This window comes from Pipistrellus hanaki (assembly GCF_964339955.1).
Source record: "Pipistrellus hanaki genome assembly, chromosome: 5".
NCBI lineage: Eukaryota > Metazoa > Chordata > Mammalia > Chiroptera > Vespertilionidae > Pipistrellus > Pipistrellus hanaki.
In genome coordinates, this window is record NC_140507.1 from 14,442,459 (window position 1) to 14,452,778 (window position 10,320).

Consider the following 10,320-nt stretch of genomic DNA (forward strand, 5'->3'; position numbering starts at 1 on the left):
CCAATGGACACACACTATAGAATTAATAAACTGTTCCTTTAGGAATGGAGGGCAGCCAGCCAAGAGAAGCACACATTCCGGAACCTCCTTCTCTTCTCTCTTCCCATGGCCTTCTCTTCTTAGACTGGGACTTACAGACATTATCTCATCTTGGGCTCCTGTGGTGACAGGTAAGTAACAGGCTTGGCAGGTTGCTTTCCATTGTCCAATTTATTTTTTTATTTTATTTAAAAAAATTTTAATATATTTTTATTGATTTTTTACATAGAGGAAGAGAGAGGGATAGAGAGTTAGAAACATCGATGAGAGAGAATCATCGATCAGCTGCCTCTTGCACACCCCCCACTGGGGATGTGCCCGCAACCAAGGCACATGCCCTTGACCGGAATCGAACCTGGGACCTTTCAGTCTGCAGGCTGTCGCTCTATCCACTGAGCCAAACCGGTTTCGGCCATTGTCCAATTTCTAAAGTCAGAGAGCCAGTGGCTGATGGAAAGAAACACAGCAAGGCCCGTGTCCTAAGTCCACTGTACTGCTCTGTCTGCCCAAGAAGCCAAGCGTGCCTCCAACGTACCTGGTTGGTTGCAAAATGCTGAGTGCACACAGAGGAAGAGGTCCTTCCTGACCCGTGTTGAAATGTGAGAACTACCTCTGGGCTTTTGCTCAGCATATTCCCTCCCCCCTCTCCCTGCCTACTCAAATTATACCCGCCTCAGAGTGCTACTCAAGAGCACTTCCTACCTGAAGCCCTTACTGACACCACGTCTTATCTCTTTCCGTTGGCTACCTTTTGCAGGTAAACCTGGGACTCGGTTTCCTGGTAACAGACACCAACTCCCCTGGGAAAAGCAAAATCCAGGAAGGTTCTGGAGGTAGAGGAGTTGGTGAGGGCTGTGGGTTAAGCCCTAGCCGGTGTGGTTCAGTGGATAGAGTGTCAGCCTGCGGACTGAAGGGTCCCGGGTTTGAATCCAGTCAAGGGCATGTACCAAGGTTGCAGGCTTGATCCCTGGCCTCAGTCAGGGCGCATGCGGGAGACAATCAATCAATGTGTCTCTCTCACATAGATGTTTTTCTCTCTCTGTTTCTCCCTCTCCCCTCCACGCTCTCTAAAAGAAGTCAATGGAAAAATATCCTCTGGTGAGGATAACAAAACCAAACAAACAAACAAAAAGTTAATTGCACACTCGGGCCACATTCTTAATGATTACATAAGAGAGATGATGAACAATAAATTTATACATGTCATGGCACCATGTGCTGGACATTCCACTGAGCACTTCCATGCCTCCCTCATTTAATAAGAGCATCCAAGGAAGTGCCAGCTCCTACCCGCTGCTGCTGGCCCGCCACCTTGCCCGTCAGTAGGCAGCAGCATGCTCCACTGCCTTGTCCCACCTTCACCGCAAGCGCAGGGCCCATCCTCTGGCCCCTACACATGGCTTTGCTCCATAGAACAACAAGACCAAAGACCTTTCTACAAAGGCTCCAATGAGGTGACTGACGTCTAGTTCCATCAGCTACAAGTGAATAATTAATACTTGCCAGGGAAGAAATAGACTCATTGTTACGGTGGCCACATGGGGGCTACAAAAGGCCATTTTGTGAAGCCCTTGGTGGAACCCTGGGGCCAACAGTGGCCCAAAGAAAGCCCTTTGAGAGTGTAGGCTGGTCCTCAAACGTGGAGACTGGAGCTTTTGCACAGTGTTCCAGGGGGCACTGTTCCCAATGGTAATTAGCTTGTGGCCTATTCATCAACGAATTCTGCTCGCTGGTCAATGACCGCAGTGGAGGCCCACTGAGCACCCTGAGCGGGCACATCAGAGAAGACCTGTGGTGTTCTCTGGGGGCCCTTCCCACATTGAAAAATTCACATCGACTCTTCTCTGGGCCAGCCTGATTTGATCTGAGGAAAACTCTTCAATCCTGCTGGTTCTTATACCACACTCTTGGCCTAATGCCTGAAGCAAGTTTTCCCTTTTCCACTTCCAGCAGGGACTGAACAAAGCAGGCTTGGGTGCCTACAGAACCGGTCAGAACTGGCCAGGAAATATAATAAAGAAGCTTATAATAAAGAAGTGAGCAGAGGGCTGTTGCCCCCAGCTGGAGGCTCATGCACAACTAGCCAGAGACACTGGTTCTGGAAGTAACCACACATTCTCCATGTGGCCTCGTAGCCATCCCGGCAGATGGCAGCCAGCGCCAAGGAGGAACTCTCCCTCAAGTGGACAGTGGGTGCTCAACGAATGCTTTCTGGTGACAGTCATCCTGACCAGCTACACATACACACTCCTACTGTATTTTTGCCCTCGCGGCCAAAGCTGCCCTGGCAGCAAACAGCGCTGACAGCTGCTAGGTGTCGTCATTTCAAGAAGCTGTTCCCCCAAAGTGCTCCCCAGCTCCCCACTCTGACTTCCAGCCACAGCCTGACATCCCACCATTAGCGCTATGGACCGAAAGCGTCTCTTCCCATCAAAATGCCTCTCCTCCTCTGTTTCCTTTCTGGCCAAATGACATCAAAGCACCTGCTCTGTGTGGAATGGGAACTTCTTTTGTATTTGGCTCTTGAGGATAAACATGGTCAGTGGCTCCTTTCTTGAAAACAAGGAGAACGGGAAGCACAGGGCACTGGGTGGAAGTGGAGGTGGGAGGCCGGACGGAGCGTCCAGGAGGAAGCTGGAGCTGGAGAAAACACCTGAAAGCCTTCATAATCCTGCCCTAGGTTGTGGACCTAGGTTTTTACCCTCCACAGATCCTCTGTGATCTTCAGATTCACCAGTATCTGCCAGTAGGACCTGTGCCCAAGAGAAAGGTTAAGACCCTTGTGCGAAAGGGGCACAGGCAGGAGGTGGATAGGGGGAGTGTGGGGACCAGCACACTCTCCTGATCATGCCCACAGGACTGCCCCAATCTCCCTGCTCATTCCATGGAAGCGCCAGCACCCAGGAGCCAGCAGGAAAATATCCTTGCCCCCTTCCTGGCCTGGCTGGAGAGGAAGCCGATGGCCATCGGCCCTTGGTGTTTCTGCTGTGCTGGCAAAACTCTAATTCAAAGTCAGAATCCCTGGGCTGGAGAGGGCACCTGGGCAGCTGTGTTCTCCCCTGCCGGGTTCTCTGCGCAGAGAGCCCTACTCTTCTCGCCCCCAACCCCAAACGGAGAGCGCCCCTTTCTCTTGCTTTTCACATGGGTGGTGTGTACCATCCAGGGGGAGGGCTGTCCTGAAAAGCTGAAACCACCACAGACAGCTGGGGGGGCATCTTCCTGATTCTTCAGAGCTCAAGGCAACCCAACCTTTTCCCCAGGAGGAGTCAGCCCACTCAACCCCTCCCCCCATCCCCGCCCCAGCTAGCCAGGAGGAGTGAGAGAGAGCTGCCGGTGGAGGAGGCCTGGAAGCTTCAAAGCGGGTCAGACGCGCCTCCTCCCTCATTAAAGCATAACCCCCTCTCCCCAAACAAAACAAAACACAAAACACAGCGGCGCTACGCCCCCTCGCCCCACCCATCGCAGGTTCACAGCAGGGCGCAGAGTGCCCAAGGCCACTGCCAGGCGGGCCCGGGCGGCTCCCCTGGCCCAGGGGAAGGTGCGGGCGGCCGCGGCGGCAGAGACGGAGGCTGGAGCCCCGCAGCGCCTTGGCCCGAGGCTGGTGCCGGGGCCCGGACAGCGGCCGCTGCAGGTGTCTCCGGTGTTGGTGTTCGGGATCAGGTCGCTTCCTCGCCGGCAGCAGCTCGGGTCCAGGCCGCGCACCTGCTGCTGCTGCTGCTGCTGCCGCTGCTGCCGCCGCCGCCGCCGCCGCGCCCCAGCCCCTCCGTGCGCCGCGCCTCCCCGCAGGGTGTCCTCGCCGCGGGGCCCAGGGTGGGCGGGAGGGGAAAGGGGCCCTCTCGGAGCCTGGGGCCCGGCCTCCAAGGCTTCCGGGGGCCCTCAGGCCGCGCTAGCAGGGGCGCCACGCCGAGCGCCCCCCGCAGGCTGGGAGAAGGGGCGCCACCCCCTCGCGCATCCTCAAGGCCGCATCGCCGTCTCCAGCCACGTCCCGGTCCCCGTGCCGGCCCCGGGGCCTGCGAGCGCCGCTTACCTGGGGCTGCGGCAGGCAGGTCCGGAGGAGCGGCCCGAGGATACGGCGGGGCCCCGCGCCGGGGCGCAGGATGCTCTGCCGGCCCCGGTCCGCCAGCCCCGCGCGCGGCCCCGCCCCCGGCCCCGCCCCTCCTCCGCGCGGCCCCGCCCCCGCCCCCGCCTCCGCCCGGGGCCGGCCCCTCGCCCGCGCGGCTGTCACACAAAGAGCAGGAAATGGCTGCGCCGAGGGGCGAGGGGTGCGCCCCTGGACGCTGCCTGCCGACCGGTGCACCCCAGACCTGCACCCCGGGCTCCCGCCCCAGCTGCCTCCAGCCCCCCTGCTCCGGGGAAGGAGAAGAGAGGGAGCCCTGGTCCCCAGGCCCCGCGCGCCTGCAACCGCACCTGCAGCAGAGAGAGCGCAGGAGCTTGGGGCTCCACGCGGATCTCGTGGATCTCTACATCCCCCCCCCCCCGCCACACCCAAGGGCTCGTTTGTCTACCTAATATGCATCGGGCACCTGTTTTGTTCCAAGCACCGTGCCAGGAGCTAGCTGGGCATGTGTACAAACGACGGAGTCCCAGCCTTTTTGGGAACTTACCTACCAGGAGAGACAGACAGACATTCACCTAGCGCTTGTCCAGTTTCAGCCGGGCAAGTTCTGGGAAGAAAGGGGGAAGGGTTAGGAAAATACATCTTGGGGTTGGCGAGAGGGGGCCTTCTTCTCAGTTCCTTAGACCTGAATCCCTGAGGGTGCCATCTCTTAAGCAGGACTTGCCTCAAGCTCATTCAGCAAGAATTGCTTAATGGACAAAAAGGAAAAGATATGCAGTAATTCCTGGCAAAACCCAAGAAGGAACTGAGAGGACAGGCAAGACCTTCTCTTGGTGGCTTAATTGGTCCTCTAGGGCTCTCCGCAGACCACACCCAATCCTAACCTGGGAGTAAACCATTTCACTATCTGTTCCCTGAGATGACACTATAGCTATCAGGAGCCATACCTACCTCACAGGGTCAATAATTCGAAAGCATTTGAGGCCATTTAAGATGTGTATGGATTTAAGGGATGACGTCCTATTTTAAGGGAACCATTCGGAAATGTTTGCCCAGGGCCCTCAAATGTATAGTTAATCACCCTCTCTTCCTATCCGGGGCTATTTATAGAGGGGCCATGTTACTCAAGGGCTGGGCAGTCTTTGTCCTCACTGATCTCACACCAGTTCCCAAGCACTCAGAAATCATGATCCTCTGTGGTTTGATGTTACATCACCCTAATTTAAATGGCTATTTTTAGAAAGAGTGGTGTATATGTACATATATACACTCATGCGTTTCTGCTCCGGATGCCATGTGAGAAAACTGTGGGAGTGTTCGTGAAGGGTGGCTTTGAAAATAGAACTGAGGTTTCTCTCTTAAAAATATATATATATTTTAAAAATTTTCCATTGTGATCCTGGGGATTTTGAGTGTCAGTGATTACAAATACAATATGTGACAATGAGAGAATGGATTTTCATTCTGAAGAAAACACTGTTGTGAATGGTGTAGGCTTCTGGAAGACGTATTTCTCCCCACGGTTCCTTCCCTGTCTTTTCACCAAGCTACTTAAAAACAGAAGAGACTATTACATATATGTTTGGTGAGATCTGAGGTGAAACTAATTCTCTGACTCCCGAGTGCTATTTGCTTAGAAGGGAAGCAGTATGGTCTTGTCGTCACCACTTGTGGGAAGTTCAGAGCCTTGCCTTTTGGTCCTAGTTTTGCAACTGAGCAGCGTTCTTAGGCAACTCACTCCACCTCCCTGTGCCCCTTCTATAGAGTGAAGTAGGTTGGATACACTCCAGAGTCCCTCTGAATGTGGGAAATCTTTTGAGTTAAAAACAAAGGACACGCCTTGGCCAGGCTTAAAGCACTTCACTAGCTCCCCACGCTCTCAGGATGGGGCCCAAACTCCTTACTGTGGCCGAGGGTGTCTTACATGACCTGGCATGTACCTCTCCTGGGAACAAGCTTGCTCTGCTTCAGCTGAAAGGAATCTCTTAGTTCCCCAAACTTGCTGTGCTCTCTCTTGTGGCCTTTGTACAAGCTGGGCTTTTTTTTTTTTTTTTTCTTTCCCTGAGAATGATCTGTCCTCCTTTCCCTCTCCTTTCTACGCGTTATCCCTCTTTGCTGCCCAACTTCTACTCCTCCTTCTGGTATCCACTTAGATGTCGCTTTCTCCAATTTCCCTCTGTGTCTGGGGTAGGTTAAAGGTCAGCTGTCTATAGCTCCCTGGGCTTCCTCTATCATACCCCTTGTTACGCTGCGTTGTAATTATTGACATACCTGCCTGCATCCCACCAGTAGAACATAAAACCCAAGAGAAAGGGTGTGTCCATCTTGCTCCCCACTGCATCCTCATAGGAGTTCAGTAAAAGTGGGTTGAATGAATAATCAAAAATGAAATCTTAGTTTACGTGTTGCCAGTGAAGTGTGTAGCCGTCTATCTCCTGCCTTCACATTTCCTTCATGTCCAACCCGTCAGCCACATCAGCAATGAGATCAGCCAGCCTGCGCCCTCTCATAGTCCAGGACCTCTTGGGGGATGTCTGCCTGCCTCGGGGATCGGCCAGGGGGATGTCCCTGGGGGGATCAGGCTTAAGCTAGCAGTCAGACATCCCTCTCGAAGTCCAGGGCTCTTGCAATCTGGGACCCCTTGCTCCTTGAGTGGTGCTCCCCCTGTGGGAGCACACTGACCACCTCGGGGCAGCTCCTGTGTTGAGCGTCTGTCCCCTAGTGGTCAGTGAGCATCATAGCGACTAGTCGTTCCGCTGGTCTTTCTGCTGTTTGGTCAATTTGCATATTAGGTTTTTATTATATAGTATATTGAGGATGTTTAACTGTGGAAAGCTTCATCCTGGGCCATTTGAAAATGCATTCCCTCCCTTCTCTGTTGTCTTCCTTCACCTTGATCATTTCCCACAATTTCCAGAGAATTGGCCTCTGAAGGTCAGCTCTTTTACACATAACTTATAGCAAAGAACATTTAATCTCCCCCCCCCCCCATTTCTTCTTTATTTAAACACATACTGTTTCTAATAATTTTGGATACGAACTGATAAGGAGGATCTGAGCATATTCCAAATGGGTTTGGAATGTAAAATCATAGCTGAGCCGGGACCAGTTTGGCCCAATGGATAGAGCATCGGCTTGGGGACTGAAGGGTCCCGGTTCGATTCCAGTCAAGGGCATGTACCTTGGTTGCGGGCATATCCCCAGTAGGGGGTGTGCAAGAGGCAGCTGATCAATGACTCTCTCTCATCGATGTTTCTAACTCTCTATCTTTCTCCCTTCCTCTCTGTATAAAAATCAATAAAATATATTTAAAAAATAAAAATAAATAAAATCATAGCTGAGGTATGCTGTATGCTCAGGCTAGCATAGGTGGCCCTACAGTCAACCCCACAGGATGGTTGGGAGCATGCAAATTAGGAACAGACAGGTTGGTGTCTCTCACTCCCCCAGAACACTCCACTCTCCTTACCTTGCTGTCTCCCCTGGAGACTGGCCTCTGTGGACTGCCCTACTAGGGTTTCCTTGCCCTCTGGCCTCCAGTTGGTTTGGTTAACAAGAAGCCTCAGCATTGATGGGGTGAAGGGAGGCCTATGGGGTCAGCATATTTGCTCTTCTGGCTTCCTCCTCGGGATGCTACTTGGGGCTTCCTCTGTCCCTCCTCAAGGTCCTCTTCTCTGAAGGCCACCTTCTCCCACTGACCCTCTGCTTCCACATTCATATGACCACTCCCCTCCTGTCTCTTCAGGCCTTAGTGTAGTAACTGCTCTGTGGCTTTTATTTTCCTCTGTACCACTTGCTGTGGTTCTCCTAAACCTGACCCACACTATTTTTAAATAGTCTTTTTGTAAATCAGCCCTGCTTGGTTGAGCTTAATGTGAGTGTGATGTATTTGATCCCTAACTGATATCTTATTCATCTTATGCACCTAACACAGTGCTAGGCAATAGCAAGTGAATGGTCACTACTTATGAAGTAAATGAAGGATCTCTATAACTCCTTCTAGCAGCATATGTACGCTGTTGTTATTTCCCAAGCCAACTACATACCTTGACTTGGGGAGAACCTCAAAGTAATTGAAGACACTCACACACACACACACACACACACACACACACACACACACTGCTGCCACCAAGGGGTGGCTCTGAGGAGCAGGCTACATTGCATTTCCCTCAAAGCCCAGGCAAATAAACATACACTCTAATTGAAAATATTGCTTTCTGTGCAAATGCAGGTTCAACTCCAAATGGTCTGTGCCCTGTCTTCCTGATCCTCAGACCGCCTTCGTGAGCCCCAGACAAGGGAATCCACAGCTCCCTCTGCCCCTACAAACCCTCCTACAGTGAGTGTACACTGCCTATCTTGCTTAGTGGGGTGTATTCTGCTTCTTCAGAGTGATGGACCTCAGAGCTTTGGAAGATTCCAGAGAGAACAGGGTCTTCAGGACAAGTGCTCTGAGAAGCAGTCTGTTCACCTATCCCCTTTAGAAATTTCCTCTCTGGATCACCTGCCTGTGGAAGCCAGGCCAGAGGGGAGTCCCATGAAGGATGGCATGAAGCCACAGGCTTTCTCTTCTGTGCCTAGTGGTCCTCTGCAGCCTGAACTGGTTCCTGCAGCAGATGGACATGGGCATTTGGTGAACTGAAAGGTACAGGGAGAGCTCAACTCACCCAAAATATAATAACTTGGCTTTCATATCCCTGAGATTTTTAAGAGGGAGGGGAAGATAATCTATTTCTGTCCAACTGTGACTGCAGACTGAATTATAATTTCCACATGTCACTCACAGAGCTGATGACAGTGAATGAGTATGAACAATAATCTGATATTAGGAGCAAGACAGAAATCATCTCCAAATTGGTTTCTCTTCCACCAGGTTGCCTCTCTCAAATCCCCTCGACATGCTGCTGCCAGAGTACATTTTAAAACACAAATTTGGCCTTCTTGTTCTGGCAACTGTGGCTCAGTTGTTTGAATATTGTCCCATGCACCAAAAGGTTGATGATTCATTTCCAGGTCATGGCGCATGCCCAGGTTGTGGGTTCAGTTCCCTGACAGGATGTGTGCATGCAGGAAGCAACTGATCTCTCTCTCTCTCTTTCTCTCTCTCTCTCTCTCTCTCTCTCTCTCTCTCTCCCTCCCCTCCTTGCTCTCTAAAAAAATCAATAAAAACACATTAAAATTTTTTGGCTTTCTCTCCTTGCTCAATGATATCTTTTGTATCTATAGATAGAGTTCCATTTTTTTTTGTCTTTTGTAACATGGTTCTTGACTATATTTATCGCCTGTTTCAATTTGTCTACCCTTTCTATATTCCTCACCTGTGCCCAGACCACACACACACACACACACACACACACGCCCACACCCCAATGGTAAATTGATAATAGCTTCCCAATTCATTTGGTTTCCTCTATCCCTCTATCTGGAAAGTATAGATCTTATTTCTGCCCAATTGCTTGTCTTTAAAAAAACACACCATAATTCATATTTAAAACTGAGTCAGACATAATATCTTCTATGGCAGTGCTTCCCAAACTTTCATGTGCATAGAATCTCCTATGGATCTTGTTAAAATGACGATTCTCATTCAGCAGGTCTCCTGGTGAAGCCAGAGAATTTGCATTTCTCACAAGCTGGTCATGCTGTTCCTTCTGGTCCAGGGACCACACTTCACGCAGCATGTGACATCACCTTCCTCTATTAAAAGTGTTAGGTTCCACCAGTTTTCTGAACTCTTCTCTTCTTTAACCACATTTTTGTTGCTCCTCTAATGCTATATTATACATAATTTTATTTGTTTATATGTCTTTCCAAACAGACATGCTATTTATTTTTTAAATTAAATTTAGTGGGGTGACATTGATAGACATGAACATATTTGTTTCAGGTGTGGGTTTCTATGTTACAAACAGTATATTGCACTATGTGCCCACCACTCAAAGTCAAATCCCCTGTCACCATATATTGGGATCCCCTTTCCTCCCTATCCACCTACCATTTCTTAAAGATAAAGACTGTGCCTTTTCTGCAATTCTCAACACAGCATGTCATAGGAACATAGGAAGCATTTGATATTTGCCTGTTGAACAAATGTTGACTGACATATAGTTTTTACTTGTCTGTGGAACATGAAATCATTTAACCATGCTTATTTAAGGAGAATCTGTGACTGTTTAACATTTGGACAAATATGAAACCCAGGCCATACACACTCTTAGTTA

At 50.7% G+C, this 10,320-nt stretch overlaps 1 protein-coding gene across 2 annotated transcripts in view; it reads right to left on the reverse strand.

Annotated features, from left to right (window-relative positions):
* CYFIP2 (cytoplasmic FMR1 interacting protein 2) overlaps positions 1–4,183 on the reverse strand; it is a 108,655-nt gene extending 104,472 nt beyond the window's left edge. Inside the window, exon 1 of one of the 2 annotated variants that reach the window (XM_084883911.1) lies at positions 4,067–4,183. The gene's annotated coding sequence lies outside the window, so the exon portion shown is untranslated. The remainder of the gene's footprint in view (positions 1–4,066) is intronic. The other variant, XM_084883912.1, reaches the window with a different exon arrangement.
* Positions 4,184–10,320: the final 6,137 nt, after the last annotated feature.